Consider the following 24,697-nt stretch of genomic DNA (forward strand, 5'->3'; position numbering starts at 1 on the left):
TTCACATCTCTGTTCAGTGCTGTTTCCTGTTTCCAAAAACAGCTCTTAAACTAACCATCCTACTTAAAATAGCCATTTCCCCAACCATCCCATAACTCTGCTTTATTTTCCTTTGTAGCATTTATTCACAACATACCATTTTATTATTTATTGGTTACTTTTCTGTTGTCAGTCTCCTTCACTACAGTATAAACACCATGGGTGCATCTTCATTATCTTATTCATATCATATACCCAGTTCCATGATCAGAGCCTAGAACATTCATAGTAGATGCTAAATAATATTTGTTGAATGAATGTATTTATGTATTTACTTATTATATTATTTAATATGAAGTATGTATTAGTCCATTCTCACATTGCTATAAAGAACTACCTGAGACTGAGTAATTTATAAAGAAAAGAGGTTTAATTGACTCACAGTTCCACAGGCTGTACAGGAGGCATGGCTGGGGAGGCCTCAGGAAACTTACAATCAGGGCAAAGGGGAAGAAAGCACGTCTTCACATGGTGGCAAGAGGGAGAGAGAACTAAGGGGGAAGTGACACACACTTTTTTACCATCAGATCTTGTGAGAACTCACTCACTATCACGAGAAGAGCAAGAAGGAAATCTGCCCCCATGATCCAGTCACCTCCCACCAAGTCCCTCCCCGACATTGGCAATTATAATTTAACATGAGATTTGGGTGGGGACACAGAGCCAAACCATATCAAAGTATACAGCTAATATTTATAATTGTTTTTGAGTTTATCTTCTTCATTTTTATATTTTTTCCATTCATTCTGCAATCCCTTAACTTTGTGTCATGTATACAGTCAGTTTGAGAGGTGGGGGGGAGAGAAAAATGTATAAAGTAAGAGCTCCACAAAGAAATCCCCACTTCCTGTGGAATACATTTCAAAGTCTTTTGCAAGGAGATTGGACATTCTAAATCCAAGGGGGGAAATAAAGTTTTATTTTAATTTGTATTTATTTATTTATTTATTTATTTTTTGAGTCGCAATCTCACTCTGTTGCCCAGATTGGAGTACAGTGGTGCAATCTTGGCTCACTGCAACCTCTGCCTCCCGGGTACAAGTGATTCTCCTGCCTCAGCCTCCCCAGTAGCTGGGACTACAGGCGCCCGCCACCACGCCCAGCTAATTTTTGCGTTTTTAGTAGAGACGGAGTTTCACCATACTGGCGAGGCTGGTGTAGAACTCCTGACCTTGTGATCCGCCCGCCTCGGCCTCCCAAAGTGGTGGGATTACAGGCGTGAGCCACCGCGCCCGGCCAAGTTTTATTTTTTTAAAGCACTCAAGAAGTTCGGTTTGTTTCTAGAAACGTGGAAGCATCCGTCTGCTTCCTTCCAGCGTCCCTTTGCTTCCTTCCAGCCTCCCAAGGAGCCCAATTCCTTAATTTTCCCTACAGAGAATAGCACCAGGTCGGAAGCAGCCTGAATCAAAGCTCCTCCTTTGGTAATTGACAGCTGGGGGAAATCCTACTGAGGCCCACCCCCACCCTCCTCCTTGCTAGGCTGACAGGCAAAACTCGGTGGCAGTGGCTTCCAGCTCAGCCAATAGACGAAGCGGGAGCAAGAGCCTGTGTAAACAAACCCAGAGTGCGGCGCCTTGGTCTCCTCCCCCACGAGTGGGCCGGGCGCATCCTTGGCCCAATGCCTATCCCAGGCTACCGTAGCGTCCTTTCAGCCAATCAGAGCCGGCGTCTCCCACAAGGAGGTGTTCCATCACGGGAAAAAAAATGAAGGAAGAGAAAAGACAGACATTAAAACCAATCAGAAGCTGAAACTTCTGAGGGAGTGGGCGGGCACCGCTTCACATTTAGACCAATAAAAACCACATATGCCATTCTAGGCGACCGAACGGCATCTTCTTTGGCCCAATAGACGAATGGGGCGGTGCCCGGCAACCAATGGCTTGGGTTCGGGGGCGGGGCGAGGAGGCAGTGTGCAGTAAGAGATAACCTGGCAAGTGGTAGTGGCGCTTCTCGGGTGCTGTGCTTCACGTTTTGGTACTAAAGGCCGAGACGGTTCTGGCGACGGCGACCTCTACGGCAACGGCTTAAGCTCTCGGAGGAGTGGCAGAGTACGATCTGAAGGAGGGGCTTCTGGTCAGCCCAGGTGGGCTCGGGTGCCCGGGCTGCTGGGGACAGGACTCGAGGGAAAAGCCGTTCTCCCGGCTCTGGGGGCGCCCTGCGCCTCCCTTTCTGCCGCCGTCGGGGCTGTGAGGGGCGGCATGCGCCTGCCCGAGCTCCTGTGGGGAGGGAAAGCGCGCAGGGTCCCACGTCGCGGCCATCGGCGAAAGGGGGCGTCCGCTGGGGTCAGCCCCTGCCCCTCGGGGGCGATAGGGGGTTTTCGTCCCTTTCCCCCCCGCACAGGTGCTGTTTCCCCCCCACCCCCACCCAAGTTCCTGACTCCCCTCTGCGTCCTCCTAACACTCGAACCGGATTCTTGGCCTGAGTCCCATTGCTACCCAGGTGCAACAATGCTAGGCAAATTGACCCGCGCTGCATCCCCCGCCCCTCTCCCCGGGCTGGAGGGGGAGGGATTGCGCGTCGTGCCCTTCCCCCATTCGCGGGCCCCTGCGCGTCCTCTGCCTTTTTATACTTGCTCCATCTCCCCCTTGACTCCAGCCCTCATTCTTCATGCCTCATTTGCCTGGGAGACGTTCGCCACTTCTCTTGTGCCTTGCGGTCCGTGAGTGAGTCCATCACCCCCTACCAACCCCTAAATTCCATTCTCATCTCTCCAGAAAACTAGCATTTTCCACTTGCCTCTTCCAGGCAGCTGGAAGGTGAACTGAGAGAGGCAGAATAAGCCGAACAGGGAGTTTGGCAAGGTTGGGAACTTTCATCGGTTTTGTTCATGGTAAACTGTTTTTGCCTTCCTTAAGATGGCATTTGACCATTATACCCGCTCTAGAATCTTTGTCCTAATGCAGTTCTTTTGGTGGTAATTGCTGAAAATGCAGTTGAAAAGGGCTAACTAGAAGCAAGGAATTTAAATTTTGTTAACTATTATTTTAAGTAAATTGAATTGGATTATACTTTAAACAGCTTAACTGGGGTTTCTGGGAGTTTGTAGTGTAAGGGCCTGGCTACCCTACTTTGTCATAAAATACAGAACATAGTTGTACAGCACAGTGTGATTTGATCACACCCAACCTATGAATGGATAATAACAGCATTGAATCTGTTTAAAAACAACATTCCCTATTCCCTTTTCACCTTCATAGTATATTCGTTTGGTTTCTAGTAATGTCGGTTCTAGCTATATGTTTTTAGATAATAGTACAAGTTATGTTGTACCTAAGTAAAATTATACCAACAATTTTATGGGGAAAAGCTAATGCACTGCTCTTAGTTTTGATTAAGATTTTAGACGTTTGAAAATATAAATTCAGATATTGGACAGTGAGGGTTTTATTTTGAAAGCTGGAGGAGATTGAAGTGTTGGGGTAAGACTGATAGGCTGCTTTGGCTACTTGTATATGGGAGTGGGGAGAATATATAAGTTTTCAAAATCTTGTAAATTCTCACAGTGCTTAGTTTCCTGACTTTACAAAAATTGGAATTGTTTTTCCTAGCTTTCAGTGGAGAAAAATGTAAGCTATGAGTTTAACGTCATGTTCACTGTGTTTTGGCCAGGATTTTGCAAGCTTTTGTGGAAAAAATGATACTGCTTTCTTTATCCTGTTTGTAATGTATGTATCAATATGCTTCCTTGTATTTTACTGTGGTAAAATTGTATCTTGCATATAAAGAAAAAAGTCTATTATAGTGAATTAAAAGAAATCTTTACTCTGAGGTGGCAGCCTTGTCTAGTGGACCATATGTTTAAGCCTTGTTAATAAATCACACTAGAGCCTAGCACAGTGGTGTGTGCCTGTAATCCCAGCCACTTAGGAGGCTGAGGCAGGAGGATTGCTTGAACCTAGGAGTTTAAGACCAGCCTGGGCAACATAGTGAGACCCCATCTCAGTCAATCAACCAATCAATCACACTAAAAAGAGCAAGATCTTAAAACTGTTCCAACAAATGTCTGGGTGTCTAAAACAATGAAGAGTTTATGACAGAGTTACAGCAGTCATCAGAGAAAAATCCTGGACAAATTGCAAATCTGTAACAGTTGTGAATTGCTATGACTGCAGCTAAAAACCAAAGTTATTTTTGTACAGCCTTTTTTGGGAGTATTTGTGTTTAATAATAACTTGTTTGCAAATTTAGAGGACTCTAGCTATGATTTCTTCTTAGAGACCTTGACCTTGAGGAGCTCACAGTTTAATGGAAGAGAGAACTAGAAACCAATAATTAAATGCAGAGAGTGAGGTTCTGCAGTACAAGGTATATACAGGGTGCAGAGAAGCACGATGGCACTGTGTTCTGACCTCATCTCCTACTGCTCTAGACTTCCTGAAGTGCCATTTCCTGAACCTACCTGTTTTTTTCCACCATCTGGACCTCTCTCTGTAGGCACCGTTCTCTGTCCTTGCAAGCCTTTTCCACACCTTATGTGCTTGGTGAAATCCTGTTTCTTCAAAATCTTGAAGCCTGCCTCTGCCTCATCCAAATAATTGTTTTGCCTATTTCTCTGTTATTTCTTTATAAATAATTATAGTCAATTCTCATTATTTGCAGTAGTTATATTCTATAAAGTTGCCAAGAACACTGAATTATCGAATATTCAACCCTTGTTCCCAGGGAAAATATATACATATATACATATCTCACCTAGATTACAAAATTCCTAAAAGCAACTCATCCTGGTAGATTGAATTTTCTTTACAAAAAGTAAAGGAAGTACAGAAGTGTTAAGCGATTTGCCTGAGGCCGCTCCACTAACAGGTGCCAGAGTTAAGATTCAGACTCGTCCAGATGGCCCCAGAGCCAGAGCTTCTTGCACTACACTGCACTGCCCTCTGCTGTCTCTGTCCTCTGGTCATCTTTGTATGAGAGCTGAGACAAGACTGAGGGTCACCTTATTTGATCTTAGCTTGGGACTTGGGCAAGCAGTGACATATTTTTCACTACTGTGTGTATATCGATGAGTCACCTTGAAAGTTCCACAGGTATTTGGGGATTACAAAGACATTTTAGCAAGTAAGCAAATTTGCAAATATGAGATCCACAAATAATGAAGATGAACTGTATTTGTAAGTGACTGCTAGGGTCTGTTTCATGATAACCCCTTCCCCCAACAATGTGGACTATTTCTTTAGCTTATTTCATAGTTTGTAGATTTATTCATAAATTTATTCATTTATCATATATTCATTTGTTCAGTTTGTTCATTTATCATATATTAAGCACTTACCATAAATCAGACTCGGCTGGGCGCGGTGGCTCACGCCTGTAATCCCAGCACTTTGGGAGGCTGAGGCAGGTGGATCACGAGGTCAGGAGTTCAATACCAACCTAGCCAGGATGGTGGAACCCTGTCTCTACTAAAAATACAAAAAAATTAGCCAGGCATGGTGGCAGGCGCCTGTAGTCCCAGCTATTCAGGAGGCTGAGGCAGAGAATTTCTTGAACCCAAGAGGCGGAGGTTGCAAGTGAGCCGAATCGCATCACTGCACTCCAGCCTGGGCGACAGAGTGAGACTCCATTTCAAAAAAAAAAAAAAAAAAGTCTCTCTCTTTTTTTTTTTTTTTTTTTTTTTTTTTTTTTTGAGATGGAGTTTCGCTCTTGTCGCCCAGGCTGGAGTGCAATGGCACAATTTCAGCTCACTGCAATCTCTGCATCCTGGGTTCAAGCAATTCTCCTGCCTCAGACTCCAAGTAGCTGGGATTATAGGCTCACACCACCACACCCAGCTAATTGTTGTATTTTTAGTAGAAACAGGGTTTCACCATGTTGGCCAGGCTGGTCTTGATATCCTGACCTCAGGGGATCCACCCACCTTGGCCTCCCAGAGTGCCGGGATTACAGGTGTGAGCCTCTGCATCCAGCCTCAAACTCTGCTTTAATCTGTGTTGAACAAGCTGGAGATTAAGGTCCTGCCTTGTGGATTTTATATTTGCCTAAGAAAGACAGATAAGAGCTAAGTCAGGAGCTCTGGGGAAAGGCCCAGGTTGGAATTATAGATTCACTTGACCAAGGTAAACCTGGTGTTCCTGCTCCTACTTCACATCCCCAGACATACTTCCAGAACATTTCTTTTGCATTTTTGTGTAAAAACTCTTCCTTTTGAACCTCTCTCCATTGTCGCATGTCAACCTCTACTTGTCTTTTGTTGATTTTGAGGCCACTTGCCCAGTAAGTGGCAGGATATTATAGAAGAATCATGCTGACCTGGGTCTTTGAATTCTGGTTCTGCTACCTACCAACTGAATTCCTTTGGTCAAGCTCTTGGACTTTTGAGCCTGTTTCCTAATTCCAAAAGTGGTATATGATGTGTTAGTCCCTGGTGGGTTGCAAGAAAGAGGCACACACATATCAGCTTTGGTGATGAGGGCTGAATGTAATCTTGGATGGAAAGTCATCTAAGCAGCCATATTGTCTCTTGGCCCTAGTACTTTCAAAACAGAACATTAATTTAGCAGTATTTAGTATTTGAGCTCTGAAGACCTGCCCTCTTTTCCTTTGTTCACTCAACATTTATATTTTCCAAGAGAGAATATCTGATTGGATTAGTCTGTCACCTTCTAAAAACAGAAGGCCCCTATTAGGGAGAATTTTGAGCTATGCCATGTCCTTGGTGATTGATCTCCCTGAAGTTCAGCCTATATGTTGTCCTTAGCTGAAGTACTGAGCCCTGGTCCAGTCACTTGTGGCCAAAGAAGTAAGATTGGTTTTATGCATTATCAGTCACACAGATATGCTACAGATATGCTTTTTCGTGTATGCCACAGTCACACAATAGTTGTATTGTGTCTGGAGTTGGTTCCTACCTGTGGGTTCATGGCCTCACTGACTTTAAGAATGGAGCCCCAGACCTTGGTGGTGAGTGTTACAGCTCTTAAAGATGGTATGGATCCAGAGTGAGCAGTAGCAAGGTTTATTGGGAAGAGTGAAAGAACAAATCTTACACAGCCTGGAAGGGGACCCCAGCAGGTTGCCACTGCAAGCTCTGGTGGCCAGCTTTTTTTTCCCTTATTTGTCCCCTCCCATGTTCCGTTTCTGGCCTATCAAGAGTGCCCTTTTTTCAATCCTCCCCGTGATTGGCTACTTTTAGGATCCTGCTGATTGGTGCATTTTACAGAGCGCTGATTGGTGTGTTTTACAGAGTGCTGATTGGTGCGTTTTGCAGAGCACTGACTGGTGCCTTTTATAATCCTCTTGTAAGACAGGAAAGTTCCCCAAGTCCCCACTGGACCCAGGAAGTCCAGCTGTCCTCACCTCTCACTATGACTGTAGCATATTTTAAAAGAACCCTTTGGAGAGTTTCTTTAGAAGACGATTGAGAGTATAGCAGTTCTAGAGTTTCATGGCCTTTTGTCCAATTTAAATACTTACCTAATATAATCATAGATAATTATTAATAAAGAGTCTAACAAGGTAATTGCCACATGTCAAATATTCAATACATCTCCCTTTTGGTGTTGCATTTAGTATTATAGTGTGGTTATTTGTTCATATGGCTGTTTTTCATACTAGACCATGAGCTCTTTGAGGGCAGGGTCTGCAGTTTCAACTGTAGGAATTCTGAACTCTTACTGAAAGAATGGGAGGATAGAAAGCCTTCCCAGAGAAGGTATTATTTAAGCTGATTCTTTAAGGGTGAGTAGGAATGCTTTCCAGGTAAATAAAACCTTCAGACATCATTCCAAACAGAGACTAGCAGGTGCAAAGGCACAGAGATATAGAGATGGTGAAGTTTACTTATGTGCTGTTTGTATTAAAAATACAAAGAGCAGGCCGGGCGCGGTGGGTCAAGCCTGTAATCCCAGCACTTTGGGAGGCCGAGGCGGGGGGATCACGAGGTCAGGAGATCGAGACCATCCTGGCTAACACGGTGAAACCCCGTCTCTACTAAAAATACAAAAAATTAGCCGGGCGTGGTGTCGCGCGCCTGTAGTCCCAGCTACTCAGAAGGCTGAGGCAGGAGAATGGCGTGAACCCGGGAGGCGGAGCTTGCAGTGAGCTGAGATGGCGCCACTGCACTCCAGCCTGGGCGACAGAGCGAGACTCCATCTCAAAAAAAAAAAAAAAAATACAAAGAGCAAATAAAAACAAAAATTAAAAATCATCTAGAGGAAAAACTATGAATGGGCTTGGCCAGAGGGCATGTCACAATTGAGTTAGCTATGACCATAGATACTCAGTAATGGATGGAAGTTTTAGGGAAAGAGTATAACATTCTCAGGTTGTTGGCAGAGTATCTAGAACAATTTAGACATACAGGTAATTGAATTCTGGGAATGATTACACTGTAGGGAAATCATTTACTTCTTCTCTGCCTGTGAAGCATATATGTGTTGCACACTGTTCAAGGTCCTGAAAATGAGACTTCTTCTCAAGGAGCTCATGAGCAATCAAGGGAGACAGATGGGTGAGCAGCTGATTATCATGTGACAAGTGAGGTAATAGAGGTATAACAAAAATACTATCTAAACAAGAAGAAAGGAATAATTAGTAATATATGGAGTGCTGGGGAAAGATTTCTCAAATAAAGCTGGTTGGGTGTGATGATGGCTCATGCCTGTAATACCAGCGCTTTGGGAGGCAGAGGTGGGAGAATCCGGGAGTTCAAGACCAGCCTGGTCAACAGAGCAAGACCCTGTCTCTATATTTGAAAAAATAAACAAATATTTTTTAAAAACGAAGTGATATTTGAGCACTCTGGAGCACTATACACATATAGGACAGACTGAAGGAATGTTAACTTAATCTGTTAACAAATTATGTTAATTTGAGTTAACATTTTTAAACATGTTATATTGCAGAAATAGTACATATTCACTGTTGTGAAATTAGAAATAATTGATTGGCAAGGAGCGGGGGACTACAAAGCACTCCACAGATCCACCATACTGAGACAGTGGTTAGTGCTTTGATGGGTTTATTTTATACTTTCTATGCATATACATGTATTGTATACATACATATGCATGGTTAAATAGAAATGGTTCATCCTAGGTGTTCTGTTTATCCCTTTATTTTTATGAAATAAATCCCCAAAGAGTACATTTGCTTTGTCCAAGGGAATCTTTTGTTATATGCTGCTGTACATAATGAAAACTGAAAAAGGGGCTAACGTTTCAGCCTAGTGACCATGTGGGCTTGTAGTGATTTAAATAGAGGCCTCATGAGAGGCACCTTCGGAAATGAATTTGGTGTGTGTAGGTGGTTATGCTTGGCATCATTTTTTGTACTAGTATGATAGGGATGACTTCAGTGCCTGCCATCAGGGAACTGGTTAAGTAAACTATGGTACATCCAAATGATGGAGTACTGTGTAGTTGTAAAGAATGAGAAAGACCTATGTATTCATGTGGAAGAACTAGATATTGTGTGTGTTTTTAAAAAAGGAACAAGGAATGGTATATGGATGGTATAGTGTATATGGTATGCTACTTTTTGTGAGAGAGAAGAGTAGAATAAGAATATACGTGTGTTTGCAGAGATAACTTATGAAATGATATATAAGAAACCAATTAAAAGTGTTTGGCTGTGGAGGGAGAATAGGACTATGAATGGGATTTTGCCACATACATTTATAGATAGTCATATTTTAAATTTTTTTGAACTATGTATTTGCACACATTACCCTTTTAAAAATAAGTGAATGAAGGAATGAAGTGGGATTATGAGTACGAGATAAGAAAAAGGTCCTATGGGGCTGCCCATCTTTTTAGTACCCAGAGAATATTAATACATAGCAATAGCAGCAAAAATTGGAAGAGTAGACCCAGGAAGGTGGGGAATCAGCCTTTCCATTGTCCTTTCCTCAATTTCATATATTTTTAAAAATACTCTGAGAACAGTAAAACAATTTAAAACAAAAATGTTTCCAGAACTTGTAAAATAAAAGGAATATGGGGCAGCTTTGTGTAGTGCACATCCCGAAAATGGGCTGATTCACCTCAAGAGGCAGGGAGTCAAGCTCTCTAGCCTACATGGGATACATACATGAGAAAAATAAGAAAAAGAAAAGAAATGTAAAAATAAATGAAAGTAACACTTATCCCTGATTATAAAGGAAATCACATTCTTTTTACAATAATTTAACGAAATATAAAGAAAAACCTTTAGGCTGGGTGCGGTGGCTCACACCTGTAATCCCAGCACTTTGGGAGGCCGAGGTGGGCGGATCACGAGGTCAGGAGATTGACACCATGCTGGCTAACACTGTGAAACCCCGTCTCTACTAAAAATACAAAAAAAAAAAAAAAATTAGCCAGGCGTGGTGGCGGGCGCCTGTAGTCCCAGCTACTCGGGAGGCTGAGTCAGGAGAATGGTGTGAACCTGGGAGGCGGAGCTTGCAATGAACCGAGATCGCTCCATTGCACTCCAGCCTGGGCGACAGAGTCAGACTCTATCTCAAAAAAAAAAAAAAAAAAAGAAAAACCTTTAATTCTGCCACTCAAAACATTCTGGTTTGTTGCTTTTTATACTTTTTTTATGCATATAAACATTTTTAAAAGTAGAATCATAAAATATAGTCTTTTGTCACATTATATTTTGGACATGTTTCTGTGGCAGTAAATATATCCTGGCATCATCATTTTTAATAGCTGGCTGTATATTAAGTGAATCATTGCCACTCCAGAGGTGAATTTCCTTATATATACATTTTAATGGACTTGAGCAAGCATTTTTGGACTGAATTCATAGAAGTAGAATTTCTGGAGGAAAATAACAAAAAAGCAGTTTTAGGGTTTTTAATAGAAATGTTCAAATTATCCTGCAGGAAAATGGGTCCAGTATATACTCCCACCAACAGTGACAGAGTTCCAGTTTCCCCCTTCCATTTGTCATCTTTGCTCGTCTTTAAGCAGAAAATCTCATTGTTTTAATTACATTTTCTTTAATTTCTAGTGCTTTTGAGTCTTTTTTATATGCTTATTGGCCATTTTTATTCTTGTGGGAAGTGGCTTATTTCTCCATTATTTGTTTTTTTCTGAGTAATTTTATAAAATTATAAAATAATTTTATCTTTTTTATCATTTTTCTTTTTCTGAGTAATTTTAAAGATTTCTTTATAGGCTAAGGATACAAACCTTTTATCTGTCATTGAGGTTACCAAAACTGTCTCCCAGTAAGTAATTTGTCATTTTGCTTTATTTTTTCTTTCTTTTTTTGCTAGCCAAGCTCCAAAGTCACATTTCACTTTATTTTTATTGGGCTGAATGAAAGCATTTTAACTTATTGATTTTAGTGTAAACAGGAGTAGGGCAGAATGTAATTATCTAGGTCTCGGTCTGTCACCCAGGCTGGAGTGCAGTGGCATGATCATATCTCCTGTAGCCTCAAACTCGTGGGCTCAAGTGATTTTCCCGCCTCAGCCTCCCAGTTAGCTAGGACTACAGGTATATACCACCACACCCAGCAGATTTGAAAAATTTTTTGTAGAGATAAGAATTCGCTATGCTGCCCAGGCTGGTCCTGAATTCCCGACTCCAAGTAATCTCCCCCCTTGGCTTGCCAAAGTGCTGGGATTGTAGGCGTGAGCTACTGCTCCCAGCCCGAGAGCTTACTTTTGTTTGCTAGTTTGGGATCTTTTCATATTTGAGGCTTTGTTGCTAGTGCTGAGGTATTACCCTCACCATCTGAGGTTTAAGGACTTTTGTTTTTAATATTGAACAGATGGAACTGTTTAGTTCTGCATCTTTGCAGGTAACACAATGTGCCTACCAGGACTCTGCTTCATATCCATTGAAAGCAAGAAGCAATACAGTAAAACTTTGCCTGGGTAGAGGCTTTGAAAGAATGGAGTATTCTGGTTTAATTCTATTAACTTGGAAGTATGAAGGTGAAAAAAATTCAAAACTTTAATTTCCTGTAGAATGCAATCCAAAAATATAGGCTGGGCATGGTGGCTCACACCTGTAACCCTAGCACTTTGGGAGGCCCAGGTGGGCGGATCACCTGAGATCAGGAGTTTGAGACCAGCCTGACCAACATGGTGAAATGGTGAAACCTTGTCTCTACTAAAAATATAAAAATTAGCTGGGCCATGGTGGTGGACTCCTGTAATCCCAGCTACTCGGGAGGCTGAGGCAGGAGAATCCCTTGAACCTGGGAGGTGGAGGTTGCAGTGAGCCAAGATCATGCCACTGTACTCCAGCCTAGACGACAGTGAGACTCCGTCTCAAAAACATTAATATATATATGTGTATATATATAGCCAATAATTCCACTTTTCTTCTCTTAGTAAGTTTGGACATTCAGATCTACTTGGTGTTTTATTATAGAACTCCTAGTGTGCCTGAGACTTACATTGTGAAATCCTTTTCTAAAACTTTAGATGTAAGAGGATGTAAATGGTATAGTATCAGAGCAGGCTGGATGAGAACTGACACCTGTAAATACACTAAGTCTCTGATTGCCATTTGTTCTTATTTAACTCATAAAAATAAAACACACTGGATGGAGGGTGAGAGTAGAAAGGAGATATATGTCTTTTAATTGGATGTCATTATTTCATATCAAGATAGAACATACAGTACCCCTGGCTTTGGGCCTACAGAAAGAAACACATTTTTCTAAGTGCTATATGCCAGAGGTTCTTGAACACCTGGAGGGCTTATTGCAACACAGATTGCTGGGCCCTATTCCAGAGTTTCTGATTCATCAGGTCTAGGGTGGGGCCTGAGAATTTGCATTTATAGCAAGTTCTCAGGTGATTCCGATGCTGCTGGTCCAGAGACTACATTTTTGAGAACCATTCTTGTATACTAAAAATTGTAGAACTCTAGAAGAAAGCTCTTTGGTCTGGGATGAGAAGCACACAGGTTATGGAGCAAATCATGACAGATTCAACCCTTGATCCCAGCCTAGTGTGGAGTTCAGGTTACAAGCAATACACAGGGACATAACACAATTCTTGTTTTTTTATGATTGGAAGTCATAGCCAAGTATCTAGTGAGAAACTCCGTTTCATTTGCAAGGCTTAGAGAGGCCAGGAGATTCTAGTCAAATAGGATTTAGTGATTAACTCCATGAAAGTAGGAGTTATTTATGTCCTTTTTCTCTCCCCCATCACTTAGCATTTAGCCTTACTTTAGAAGGGCCTTGTATTTTTTAAAACTGGTAAAAAGCTTTGAGTGCTCATTAAATTGAAACCTTTGTGTGTTTTTAAAGACATTAGACATGTTTCTTGAAATTATTTTAAACAGTAATGTAGGAGAATAAGAGAAACTTTTTCCAAAAAAGAAAAATCATTATGTTTATTTTATCTTATTGGAATGTTGGATAATATAGTCTGCTTCATTAATCACCAAGCATGCTATGGGTTTTCCATTTTTATAGGATTTGTACTTCAACTCAGGTAATACTGATAATTCTTGTACTCCATTTGAAGATGAAAAATCAAGGCCAAAATCAAAGACCTGGCAAAGAAGCTGGATAATGAAGACAGCTTCGAAGGAACACATAGATACACAGACACATAGATACACAGATATATAAAGTACGCACGCATATATTTTTTAAAGTTTTATTTATTGTTATTATTATCAGCACAGACAAAGATATCTGTGCTGAACTTAGGCATCATATGTAGAATCTTTGGGTTGAAGAGAAAAGAAACTGTGGAAGCCACACCTTTTCATCAAGGAGTTTTGCTTTAACAAGTTTTTCTTGCTTGTCAACTCTAATTTCTATTGTTCCACAGCTAATAGCCTCAGTTGACCAGCTGCTTCAGCCCAGGCTGTTTGAAGGAATAACTAGTAGTTACAAACAGTGGGTTAGGCAGATTCCCTACTTGGAAACATTCCTGTTTTTCTCCCCTTACCCCTCAGAGAAGAGTTTGAGTGAAGAAGGGTAGAACTAGAACCCACAGATTAAACTGTTGGCTAATTTTTTTTTTTTTTTTTTTTTTTTGAGAGAGTCTCGTCTGTCGCCAGGTGAGTGCAGTGGGTATCTCGGTCATGCAAGTCCACCTCTGCCTCAGCCTCTCCAAGTAGCTGGGACTACAGGCGCCCGCCACCACGCCTGGCTAATTTTTTGTATTTTTAGTAGAAACGGGGTTTCACCGTGGTCTCGATCTCCTGACCTTGTGATCCTCCCGCCTCGGCCTCCCAAAGTGCTGGGATTACAAGCGTGAGCCACCGCGCCCGGCCTTTCCCAGGTAATTTTATGTAGGCTCCTGGACTGTATGCCTCAGATCAGATCAGTGCTAGTCCCAGGTGAATTTTCACCAGCTTATTGTGAAATAAGAAATATAAGGTCCACATAGTATTTTTCGTAACATTATTCAATTTAAAGAATTGTCTTTTGCATTGAATTAAGGCCTTCTTTTGGTTTTTTTGGTGCTAAAATAACCTTTTATAGAATGATATTGATAAGGATGTTTTTACCATCTTTGTATGGTTTTTAATTGGAATCCTATATTGTCCTCAATATTTTTAAAAATCTCCTGGTTTATGAAATTCTAAACACTGAGTGCCTCTGATCTAATCATCCTTGGAAATTGTTTCTTAAATTCTTTGGAATACAGGTCCATAGAGGGTCCAAAGCCCTTGGAACTAGACAACTCTCAGAATTCAGAATTTTTCAGATTTAGGAAGATGCTTTCTCTGTTATGAATGCCTCAGTGTGTCTGGTGCAGCATCCTTACTCACATACATTAATATTTCTGAGCAAAACAGGAGTATTCACACTAAGTGGGTAGATAAAGGCTGTATATAGCTTCATATCAGTTCAGGCCAAATTTTACTGTCCTGTAAGTTTTGACATAAAACATATGAAAAATTCTTGGTTTTTAGAGCTGTTTGGATATTGGAATTGTGCATAATGGATTGCAGACCTATTTGGAGGTTTGCTTTCTCATCCTAAAAGTATTAGCAAACTTCAAATTAAATGGAGCTTCATATGTTCATGGTAGGGATTGTAATTTATTTTGATTTAAATAAACTACCATGTGCTGTGATTGGTTTGTGTTTTCCTTCCAAAGACCTCAGTACTTTTGTTGAATAGCATTTTTCTTCAGCATGGTTCCCCAAACCCCATTTTTAATATTTGAGATCAAATCAGAGTTTTCTGTTATAGCCTTTCTGGACCTAAAGTGGGAAGTGTGAGAGTATGGGGTAGTCACTACATGGAAGTGGTTAAGACCATGGGCTTTGGGACCAGAAAGACCTAAGCTTAAGCACCAATTCTAGTACTACTAGGTTATACTTTAGTCAAGGTGTTTAATCTCTGATGGCTCATACCTGTAATCCTAGCTACTTGAGAGGATGAGGCGGGAGGGTCACTTGAGCCTAGAAGTTCAAGTCCAGTCTGGACATCATAGTGAGACCTGTCTCTAAAAAAAATTTTTTTAATAAATAAATGAAAGGCGGAGTATTTGTATGAAAACAACTGGGAGACTAACAGTCCCTACCTTGTGGGATTGTTATGAAGATTAAAAGAGAAACTGTTACTGAAGTACTTAGAAGAGCTATTATTTTATTGCTGTCCTTTCCCCTTTGTATTTGGATAGATTACCATACTTGTATTTTCTATGTAACTTAATCGTCCAGTGGGGTTCTCATTCCCTTAAAGGCCTGGAGAAACTTGTCTTAAATGCTTTCCCAATTCATAAATTGGGACATAATTCCCAATTCATACTTAAGTCTCGCCATTGCAATTTAGACATAAAAGCTGCCTCTTGAGTGGTTTCCACACCAAAAAATCCACAGACTCCTGAATTTTATATGGGCCTAATAGTCTTACTGAAAATTGGAAGTCTTAAGGTGTAGTCCATTTTACACAGTGTGAGGCCTTTCATACTCTGAAATGTACGACTCTTGACTTTTTCTTCTTAACTCTGTCTAGCACTGTGCCCTCATTAGCCAGATAAATGTTCCCCTTTCTCCCAGGAAACATTCTGACCTTACCCTGGTCCCTCTTTCTCCCCCAGATTAACTTTCAAAGAGCTTTTCCAACCCAAAATGGCACCCTTCCTGAAAAGATTTCTAGTGGATACTGTTTCTCTACATCATTACAGATGCATTATGCTGCTTGGCTCTCCTCTCCCCACTTTGCTGTGGCAAACCTTTATTTCCAGAAATATGTCAAATAAAATGAACATGTGATCCCTTTTTGTGATTTTTGTTGGGATTCACTGTATGGATTTCTTCTAGTTTAGATAATTCTACTGTGGCAAGCTTTTATTCTTATTATACAGCTCGTAAAGAGAATGTTACGGTCACTTGGTGTTATTAATGCTAAAATAGTAAACAAGAACACAAAATTTTCTAGATTAGAAGTGTTTTTCCCCACTGCTCCCCAGGCCAGGCACAGTGGCTCACATCTGTAATCTGGCACTTTGGGAGGCTGAGGCAGGAGGATTGCTTGAAGCCAGGAGTTTGAGACCAGCCTGGGCAACATAGCAAGACCCCTTCTCTAAACGAAAAAAATTAGCCATGCCTGGTGGTGCACACCTGTAGTCTTAGCTACCTGGGAGGCTGAGGCGGGAGGATTGCCTCAGCCTGGGAGTCCAGTGCTGCAGTAAGCTATGATTGCACCACTGCACTCCAGCCTGGTCTACAGAGTGAGTCCCTGTCTTTATAAAAATTAAAAAATAGGCTGCGCATAGTGGTTCATGCCTGTTATCCCAGCACTTTGGGAGGCTGAGGCAGGAGGATCACTTGAGTCCAGGAGTTCAAGACCAGTCTGGGCAACATAGATCCCATCTCTAAAAAAATATAAATAAGTGTTTTTTAATCCCTCTTGAGTAACTTGATTTGTCAAAAACAGATTCCAGAGTAGTGCTGTCACTGACTGACTGTGGGGAATAACTGTTCATACTCAATGAAGAGTGCTCACTCACAGATCCTAACCCCTAAGGGCATGGGCTTCCTGCCGAGGAAATGAGATTTAGAATATAGCATTCTAAAAATGGCAGTTAATCAACAGATTATTTATTAAGGACCTGGTGGGTGCACAGAGGCATGCTAGAAGCTGTAAAGGACTTGATTCTTGCCCTCAAGAAACTTCCAAGGTTATAGACTAGTCCCAAAACAAATAATGAGTGATGCTCTCTCAAATATACATATAATCAAATGTGAGATGGAGGTGAAGATAGGGAAGACCTTAGGCTCAGAGATTGTATTCAGGCTTTTATAATGGCATTTCTTTGATATAATTATGCATTTAAAAAACAAATTGTCATCACATCAGTCTGAAATGTATAGAGACACTTGTTGGTGAGAAAGGTTTTTTATATATAATAATTTACCCATAGGAATATTTTTGATTAATGTTATCTGTTAAAGACTTCACAATATTTCCCCCATTAATAGTCTATATCTTTTTGGAGCTGATCTGGAGAAGTCGAGGACCATATGCTAATTGCTATTCGATGTTATTCTGGGAGGACAATTGATTGGCTTTGGGGCAAGGAGTTGGAACTTGAGGACTCAAAGGTGGGTCTGAGTCTAGAGATCTTGCCACTGACTTTTGGCAAGTCTTTTGATTCTACCTTTGAAACTGCCTTTAAATGCCTTGTGGAGTACATTTTATGACTATTCTATACGTTTCCAGTAGAATGATATTAATATCACAGAACATCCTTGGGGCATTGTTTCTAAAAGTTTGGGACTGTTAATAGTTACTAGGTTAAAAATGTAATATATGTAATAAAGGTAACAAATTAATACATAAATTTGGGAAATGCTTGGTAAATTAAACAGGACTTCTCAGGACAATGAATTTACACATGGCCATGATTTTTTTTTTTTTTTTTCAAAGAGCATTCACAAGACTGTAGTTTGTAGAATACTAGTTTGGAAACTGTTGGTGTAGGAATTAGGGTAATTAGGATTTGGACTATTCCAGGTAGAGGTTGTCACTATATTCGAGGAATTGTTCTTAAGTCTTTAGTCTTTCTATATATCAGAATTACGTATGGCAAATTAACAAGCAGAAATACAAAACTTGGGCCTTGGCTCAGGCCTAACAAATCAGAATATCTGCAAAGTATGGATGTGGAAAAACTTCCAGGTGATTCTATATACTCCTAAGACTGAAAACCGCTCAATTAGAATAGACCTTCTTGCCACTTGATAAATGCAGTCTTTTTTTTTTTTTTTGAGACAAGTCTTGCTTTTTGTCCCCTAGGCTGGAGTGCGATGGTGCAATCTCGGCTCACTGCAACCTCCGCCTCCCAGGTTCAAATGATTATCCCGCCTCACCTCACCCCCTACCTCCCCGAGTAGCTGGGATTACAGGCGCCTGCCACCATGCCTGGCTAATTTTTGTATTTTTAGTAGAGATGGGGTTTCACCATGTTGGCCAGGCTGGTGCAGAACTCCTGACCTCAGGTGATGCACCCGCCTCAGCCTCCCAAAGTGCTGGGATTACAGGCATGAGCCACTGTGCCTGGCCAGCTAAATGCATTCTTAATCCTATTTGAGGATGCTTCTGTTTTGTTTTCTTGGATCTGGTCCAGGGACTAGACTGTTGCTGTAATTAAGTTCAGTTTTATTATTCTTCCCAGAGTGTCTGTATCCCAATTTTCAGATTCCATTTCATCGTGGGGCAAACTATAGGTCAGTATAGGACAAGTTTTAAACATTAATGAAAAAGAGATTATATTGTATTTATATTGTCTTTCTCATTTGGCAGCCTTGAGTTTAATTTAGAAAATGCCTCTATTTGTAATTTACCTTTGTTTTGATATATTTTACAAATATAGGGACCACATAAGTGATTTTCCTCTTTTTCCTGACTTCCTTGTCAACTAATACATTTTTGAAAGCTTCTTGTTAACTTGTAATTGCAGGTAAGTTCCATTTTCTGTTTGCTTAAGCTCACTGACGTTATATTTGCAAGCACTGTTCTTGCATCAAATGGAAGATAACCAATGGAACATTTGTGCATCGAGATCAATATACGAAAACTTAGCAGAATGACTACTTATTTGTTTTCTGTTAATGTCCATGCAGCTGCTCTGGAAATAAATGAAATGGAAGTACATGGGACAAAATCATTCTAGTTTGAAATTTACCTGGAACCTTTTTAAAAAATTTCATATATATCGTACGTCTCCTCACCCCACCAAAAGCTGAACTACTCCCCGTTTCTCTTTTTTTCCCTTGATCCTTCACCAAATAATGGAGAAAATCTGATGGGTTTATTTACTTAGTAAAAGAAAATCTTGTAAAACAAGGAGAGAAATTATTTTAGTGTAAAGTATGACATGGTATATAAACATATGTTCTGGCTGGGAGTGGTGGCTCACGCCTGTAATCCCAGCACTTTGGGAGGCTGAGGTGGGCAGATCACGAGGTCAGGAGATGGAGACCATCCTGGCTAACATAGTGAAACCCTGTCTCTACTAAAAATACAAAAAATTAGCTGGGCGTGGTGGCACGCACCTGTAGTCCCAGCTACTCAGGAGGCCGAGGCAGGAGAATCGCTTGAACACGGGAGGTGGAGGTTGCGGTGGGCCAAGATCGTGCCACTGCACTCTAGCCTGGGGCGACAGAGCGAGACTCCATCTTAAAAAAAAAAAAAAAGTTCTATGTGATTTTAAAAGGCTTTATAAAATTATTTCTTGTATTGCTTATGTAGCTTTAAAATGTTTATTTGTGTTTGTGTACGTGTGTGACCCTGTGAAAAATTAAAAGAATTAACAAAAAGTTAGAAAGTTAGAAAGTTGGAATTTGATGCATTAATCCAGCAGCTGTCTGGGCAGGCCAACTTACACTTGGGGGATATAAGCATTCCTGCCACCAGGGAAGTGAAATTTCCTACCGTGGAGTAAGGATGTTTCATGTGGCTTTGTAATGGATAAAATCTTTCTCCTGATGCTTTTCCCACTGCTCTGATTTCGTGTTCACCATGCAACCATCTTTTACTAATTAAGCATCCCAGGCATTTGGATTTTGAATGGTAGGAATGTATTAGCTATTCGAAAATAAACAAATATTCCCTTCTGCCTTCCCAGGACCTACACTATCAACTATACCTTCTCCCTCCTATATGTATAACCTGTCCCTCTCCACTAGACCCTTTCTATGAACACTTAAACATGAACTAGACTTTCTAATCTTTAAAGATGTCATTTCCGTGGACTTCATACTCCTCCAGTTTCTGTCCATTCCTGCCTCTTCCCTTGGCAGCTGGACTCTGAGTTATCTCATATCTGGTATCACCTACGATTCATCCTACCTCCATTTGGCTTTCATTCTCATTTTTCTCCATGGAAACTGCTCTCATTAAGGTCATCAGAGACTCCATGGTCCTGAATTCTATGGACACTTCTCAGTCTTCTTCCTACTTGACCTTTCAGCAGCCTTCTGTATTCCTACTTTACTGGAATTGGATTCATTCCCTGTGGCTGCTGTAACAAATTACCACAAACTGGTATCTTAAAACAACATTTATTCTCTCATAGTTCTGGAGCCCAGAAGTCCAAAGTCAAGGCATCAGGAGGGCCACTTTCCCTCTGGAGGCTCCAGGGGAGAATTTGTTCTTTGCCTCTTCCAAATTCTGATGGCTGCAGGCATTCCTTGATTTGTGGCCACACCACTCCAATCTCTGCCTCCATGGTCACATTGCCTCCTCCTGTTCTGTGTGTGTGTTAAATCTCCCTCTGCTTTTCTCTTATATACTTATCATTGAATTGAGGGCCCACCTGAATAATTCAGGATGATCTCCTTATCTTAAGGTCCTTAATTATATATACAAACACCCTTTTTTCCAAATAAGGTAGCCTTCACAGATTCCATGGATTAGGACATGGACATATTTTTGGGGGGGCTACCATTTAATCCAAATCAAGAAAATCAAGAACACTGGGTTCTGTATTTTCTTGATTTCTGTGATGTCACACTCTTCTGATGGTCTTCTCAACTCTCTGGGTTCTTCTCAGTTTCCTTTTCATGTTGCTTTCCTCCTCTACTTGACTTTTTTTTTTGTGTGTGTGAAACGGAGTCTCACTCTGTCACCCAGTCTGGAGTACAATGGCACGATCTCAGCTCATTACAACCTCCATCTCCCAGGTCCAAGCGATTCTCCTGCCTCAGCCTCCCAGTAGCTGGGATTACTGGCATGTACCACCACACTCAGCTAATTTTTGTATTTTTAGTAGAGATGGGGTTTCACCGTGTTGGCCAGGCTGGTCTTGAACTCCTGACCTCAAGTGATCCACCTCCCTCGGCCTCCCAAAGTGTTGGGATTACAGGCATGAGCCACAGTGCCCGGCTTGTACCTGACTTTTTAAAATGTTCACACACATCAGTGCTGGGTCATGGGCCCTCTTCTCATCTCACTTTGCATTTTCTCCATAGGCAGTATCTTCTATTCCTATGACTTCAGTTACCATTTATATAAACGACTACTCCAACTTTCTATATTTAGGCAGACTTCTCCTATTCTTGGTGCATACAGCCAACCTACTTAACGTCACCATTTGAGTGTTTCAGAAGCATTGCAAATTTAACATGTCCAAAATAGAACTCATCACCTTTTTTACCCCCACGCCCCTATCACCACCCAAGAAAAGTCTGCCCTTCCCACAGAGTTCCTTAGCTCAGTGAATGACATTACCATCCACCCAGTTGCTTGTGCCAAAATTATCCTTGATATTTCCCTCACTCTGACTCCCCACATCTAGTTCATCACCAAAAACCTCCTAAAATAGTTTTGGAGTCTACCTCTTCTTCTTACTGCCATCATCTTAGTTCAAGCAGCTACCCTTTTTTCATCTGGATTGGAGCAATAGCTGCCTTACCAGTCTCTCATTATTAACTCTCAGTCTCTCCAATCCATTTTCCACATGGCAGCCTGAGTGATCTCAAAATATGTCGAATCATGCTACAGTGCATTATAAGGAATTTCAGAACTCCTTATAATGGCTTCTATTATTTAGGATGAAATCCAAAATCCTTCATGTGGTCTCTTAAGGTCCTGAATGATCTGATCTGGCCCCACCTGCCTCTCCAACTTCATCTCTCTTCCTTGTCATTCTCCGGCTATATACATACCTACCTTCTTGTAGTTCCCGAAAATTCCCTCCTGCCTTTGATTCATTGTACGTCCTTTCTGTCTCCTCGCTATTGCTAGTAAACTTACATTCTTTAGGTGTCAATGAAAATGTTTCTTGCTCAGGGAAACCTTTCTGAACCATCCCCCTCTCCTGGACTAGATTGGGCCCCCTGTTGTTTTCTAATAGTCCCTTTTATAGCATGGACCATAATTATTTTTAACTATTTTCTTGTCTCTCTCCTGAGAGAATGTAAATATCACCAGGGGAAGGGCTGTGTACCCTATCAAAGCAAGAGTCAAGCCCAGTGCCTCAGCACAGAGGGTCAATAGGCACTCAGATATTAATGAGTGAATAGATTTAATGATCTTAGTTGTTCAGATGTAGCTGAGAGAAAGCAAAACCCGAATCCAGTGGCAGAATATTTGAAATAAAATTTAAAGCTGTCATCCACAATATTTACTTTTTAAAATGGTATTAACCAGACTGAAGGAAGTAATGAAACTGTAGGAAACAAAATAGGAGGGACTAGTTTTTATTTCTGTTGTTCAGTAGACTTTTTCCAGGTAATTCAGTCAAAAGTCCTAAGTAATCTTAGCAAACTGTTATCATCGGCACATTGCAGGTTTGTAACTTCTGAAAAATATTATTTAAGTTCAAAGAATAGCTAGTTTTTGGTATGAGCATGTTGGATCTGAAAGTTGTGGGTGTTTAAAGTGTTAAACTGATGAAGCATGTATCCTTGAAATATCCTAGATACTTTAAAAGTCCTGGAGTTCTTTCTAACTTGGAACAGAAGTCCCTATTTCAAGCCACATATTTTAGACACAAATATGTCTTGACCCTTGACCATGATAGTGCCACCTCAAATGCTTGGCAGGCCTTAGCACCCCCATATTGACTATTAACACGGTTGCGAGCTTTCCCGTTTTCAGCCAAAGTGACAACTGTTATTTCTTATTTTCAGCGTGTTTGACATGTGTATAAGAGGGAAAGTGGGGTGAAGGGGAAATAAGTTTCAAATTGTTCTTAGATTTCAAGATGCAATATAGTCACAGACCAGACACAGACTCCTTTATCTACTGTTGAGGTCTAATTCTTAAAGAACTGCTTCTCAAGCAGTGACCTATTTCAAATTGCACATTTGTCTTCTTGATAGATAAAAAGATGTTGTGACGTAGTGGTTTGGCGGAGTTAATTGCCAGTGTTTATTGAATACCTGTATAAGCTATTGTTAGGTGACAACTTTTCCCAAAGCTTAGCAGGTTAAAACAACAAATATTTATTATTTCATAATTTCTGTGCATCAGGAATCTGGGAGTAGCTTAGCAGGGTGCCTGTGCTTGAGACTCTTACAAAGTTGCAGTCAAGCTGTCATCTGGGGCTGCTATCTCATCTGAAGGCTTGACTGGGAGGAAAATGCACTTCTACGCTCACTTACATGGTGGTTCATTTCTTCTCCCATGAGCCTCTCTGTAATATAACTCACAACGTGGCAGCCATTCAGCCTCTTAACCCGATTTATGTAACCAAGCATTCCTCGCGTCTCTGGAAGCTTTGGGCATATTTTCTTTGTCCTCACTACACTAGACTTTCATCCTTGGTGTGAATGAGGATCAAGTGAAATAATGAATGTGAAATGGTGAAATGGAATGACTAGAGAAACACAGTGCTCAAGCATGGACAGTGAGCTGGGGAAGAGCTGGAAACAGAAAGAGAATGTTACGTGAAACTGGGAGCAGGAACTTCAGGGAAGTTAAGAGTGATGATCCTGTCTTCCCTCATGTCTTCCCCAAGTTGGAAACATCCAAATGCCTTCCCTAGGAGTTACCAGTCTCCAGCAAAAATCTCCCTATTGCCACCTAGCTACTAAAGCCAGGGCACATTAAGCACCAGTTCACTCACACCCAGTAGGCCCACAAAACAATGTTGTTCTTCAGAGCCCTCAGAAATAATGCTGCATATCTACAACTATCTGATCTTTGACAAACCTGACAAAAACAAGCAATGGGGAAAGGATTCCCTATTTAATAAATGGTGCTGGGAAAACTGGCTAGCCATATGTAGAAAGCTGAAACTGGATCCCTTCCTTACACCTTATACAAAAATTAATTCAAGATGGATTAAAGACTTACATGTTAGACCTAAAACCATAAAAACTCTAGAAGAAAACCTAGGCAATACCATTCAGGACATAGGCGTGGGCAAAGACTTCATGTCTAAAACACCAAAAGCAATGGCAACAAAACCCAAAATCGACAAATGGGATCTCATTAAACTAAAGAGCTTCTGCACAGCAAAAGAAACTACCATCAGAGTGAACAGGCAACCTACAGAATGGGAGAAAATTTTTGCAACCTACTCATCTGACAAAGGGCTAATATCCAGAATCTACAATGAACTCAAACAAATTTACAAGAAAAAAACAACCCCATCAAAAAGTGGGCAAAGGACATGAACAGACACTTCTCAAAAGAAGACATTTATGCAGCCAAAAAACACATGCAAAAATGCTCATCATCACTGGCCATCAGAGAAATGCAAATCAAAACCACAATGAGATACCATCTCACACCAGTTAGAATGGCCATCATTAAAAAGTCAGGAAACAACAGGTGC

The 24,697-nt window shown here is 41.0% G+C and overlaps 1 protein-coding gene across 2 annotated transcripts in view; it reads left to right on the forward strand.

Annotated features, from left to right (window-relative positions):
* The first annotated feature begins 1,950 nt into the window (after window positions 1-1,950).
* The window catches only part of PAIP2B (poly(A) binding protein interacting protein 2B), a 48,766-nt gene continuing 26,019 nt past the window's right edge, over window positions 1,951-24,697 (forward strand). The window contains exon 1 of one of the 2 annotated variants that reach the window (XM_032176889.2): window positions 1,951-2,122. The gene's annotated coding sequence lies outside the window, so the exon portion shown is untranslated. The remainder of the gene's footprint in view (window positions 2,123-24,697) is intronic. The other variant, XM_058428778.1, reaches the window with a different exon arrangement.

Source organism: Hylobates moloch, unplaced genomic scaffold (genome assembly GCF_009828535.3).
Source record: "Hylobates moloch isolate HMO894 unplaced genomic scaffold, HMol_V3 SCAFFOLD_15, whole genome shotgun sequence".
Lineage (NCBI taxonomy): Eukaryota > Metazoa > Chordata > Mammalia > Primates > Hylobatidae > Hylobates > Hylobates moloch.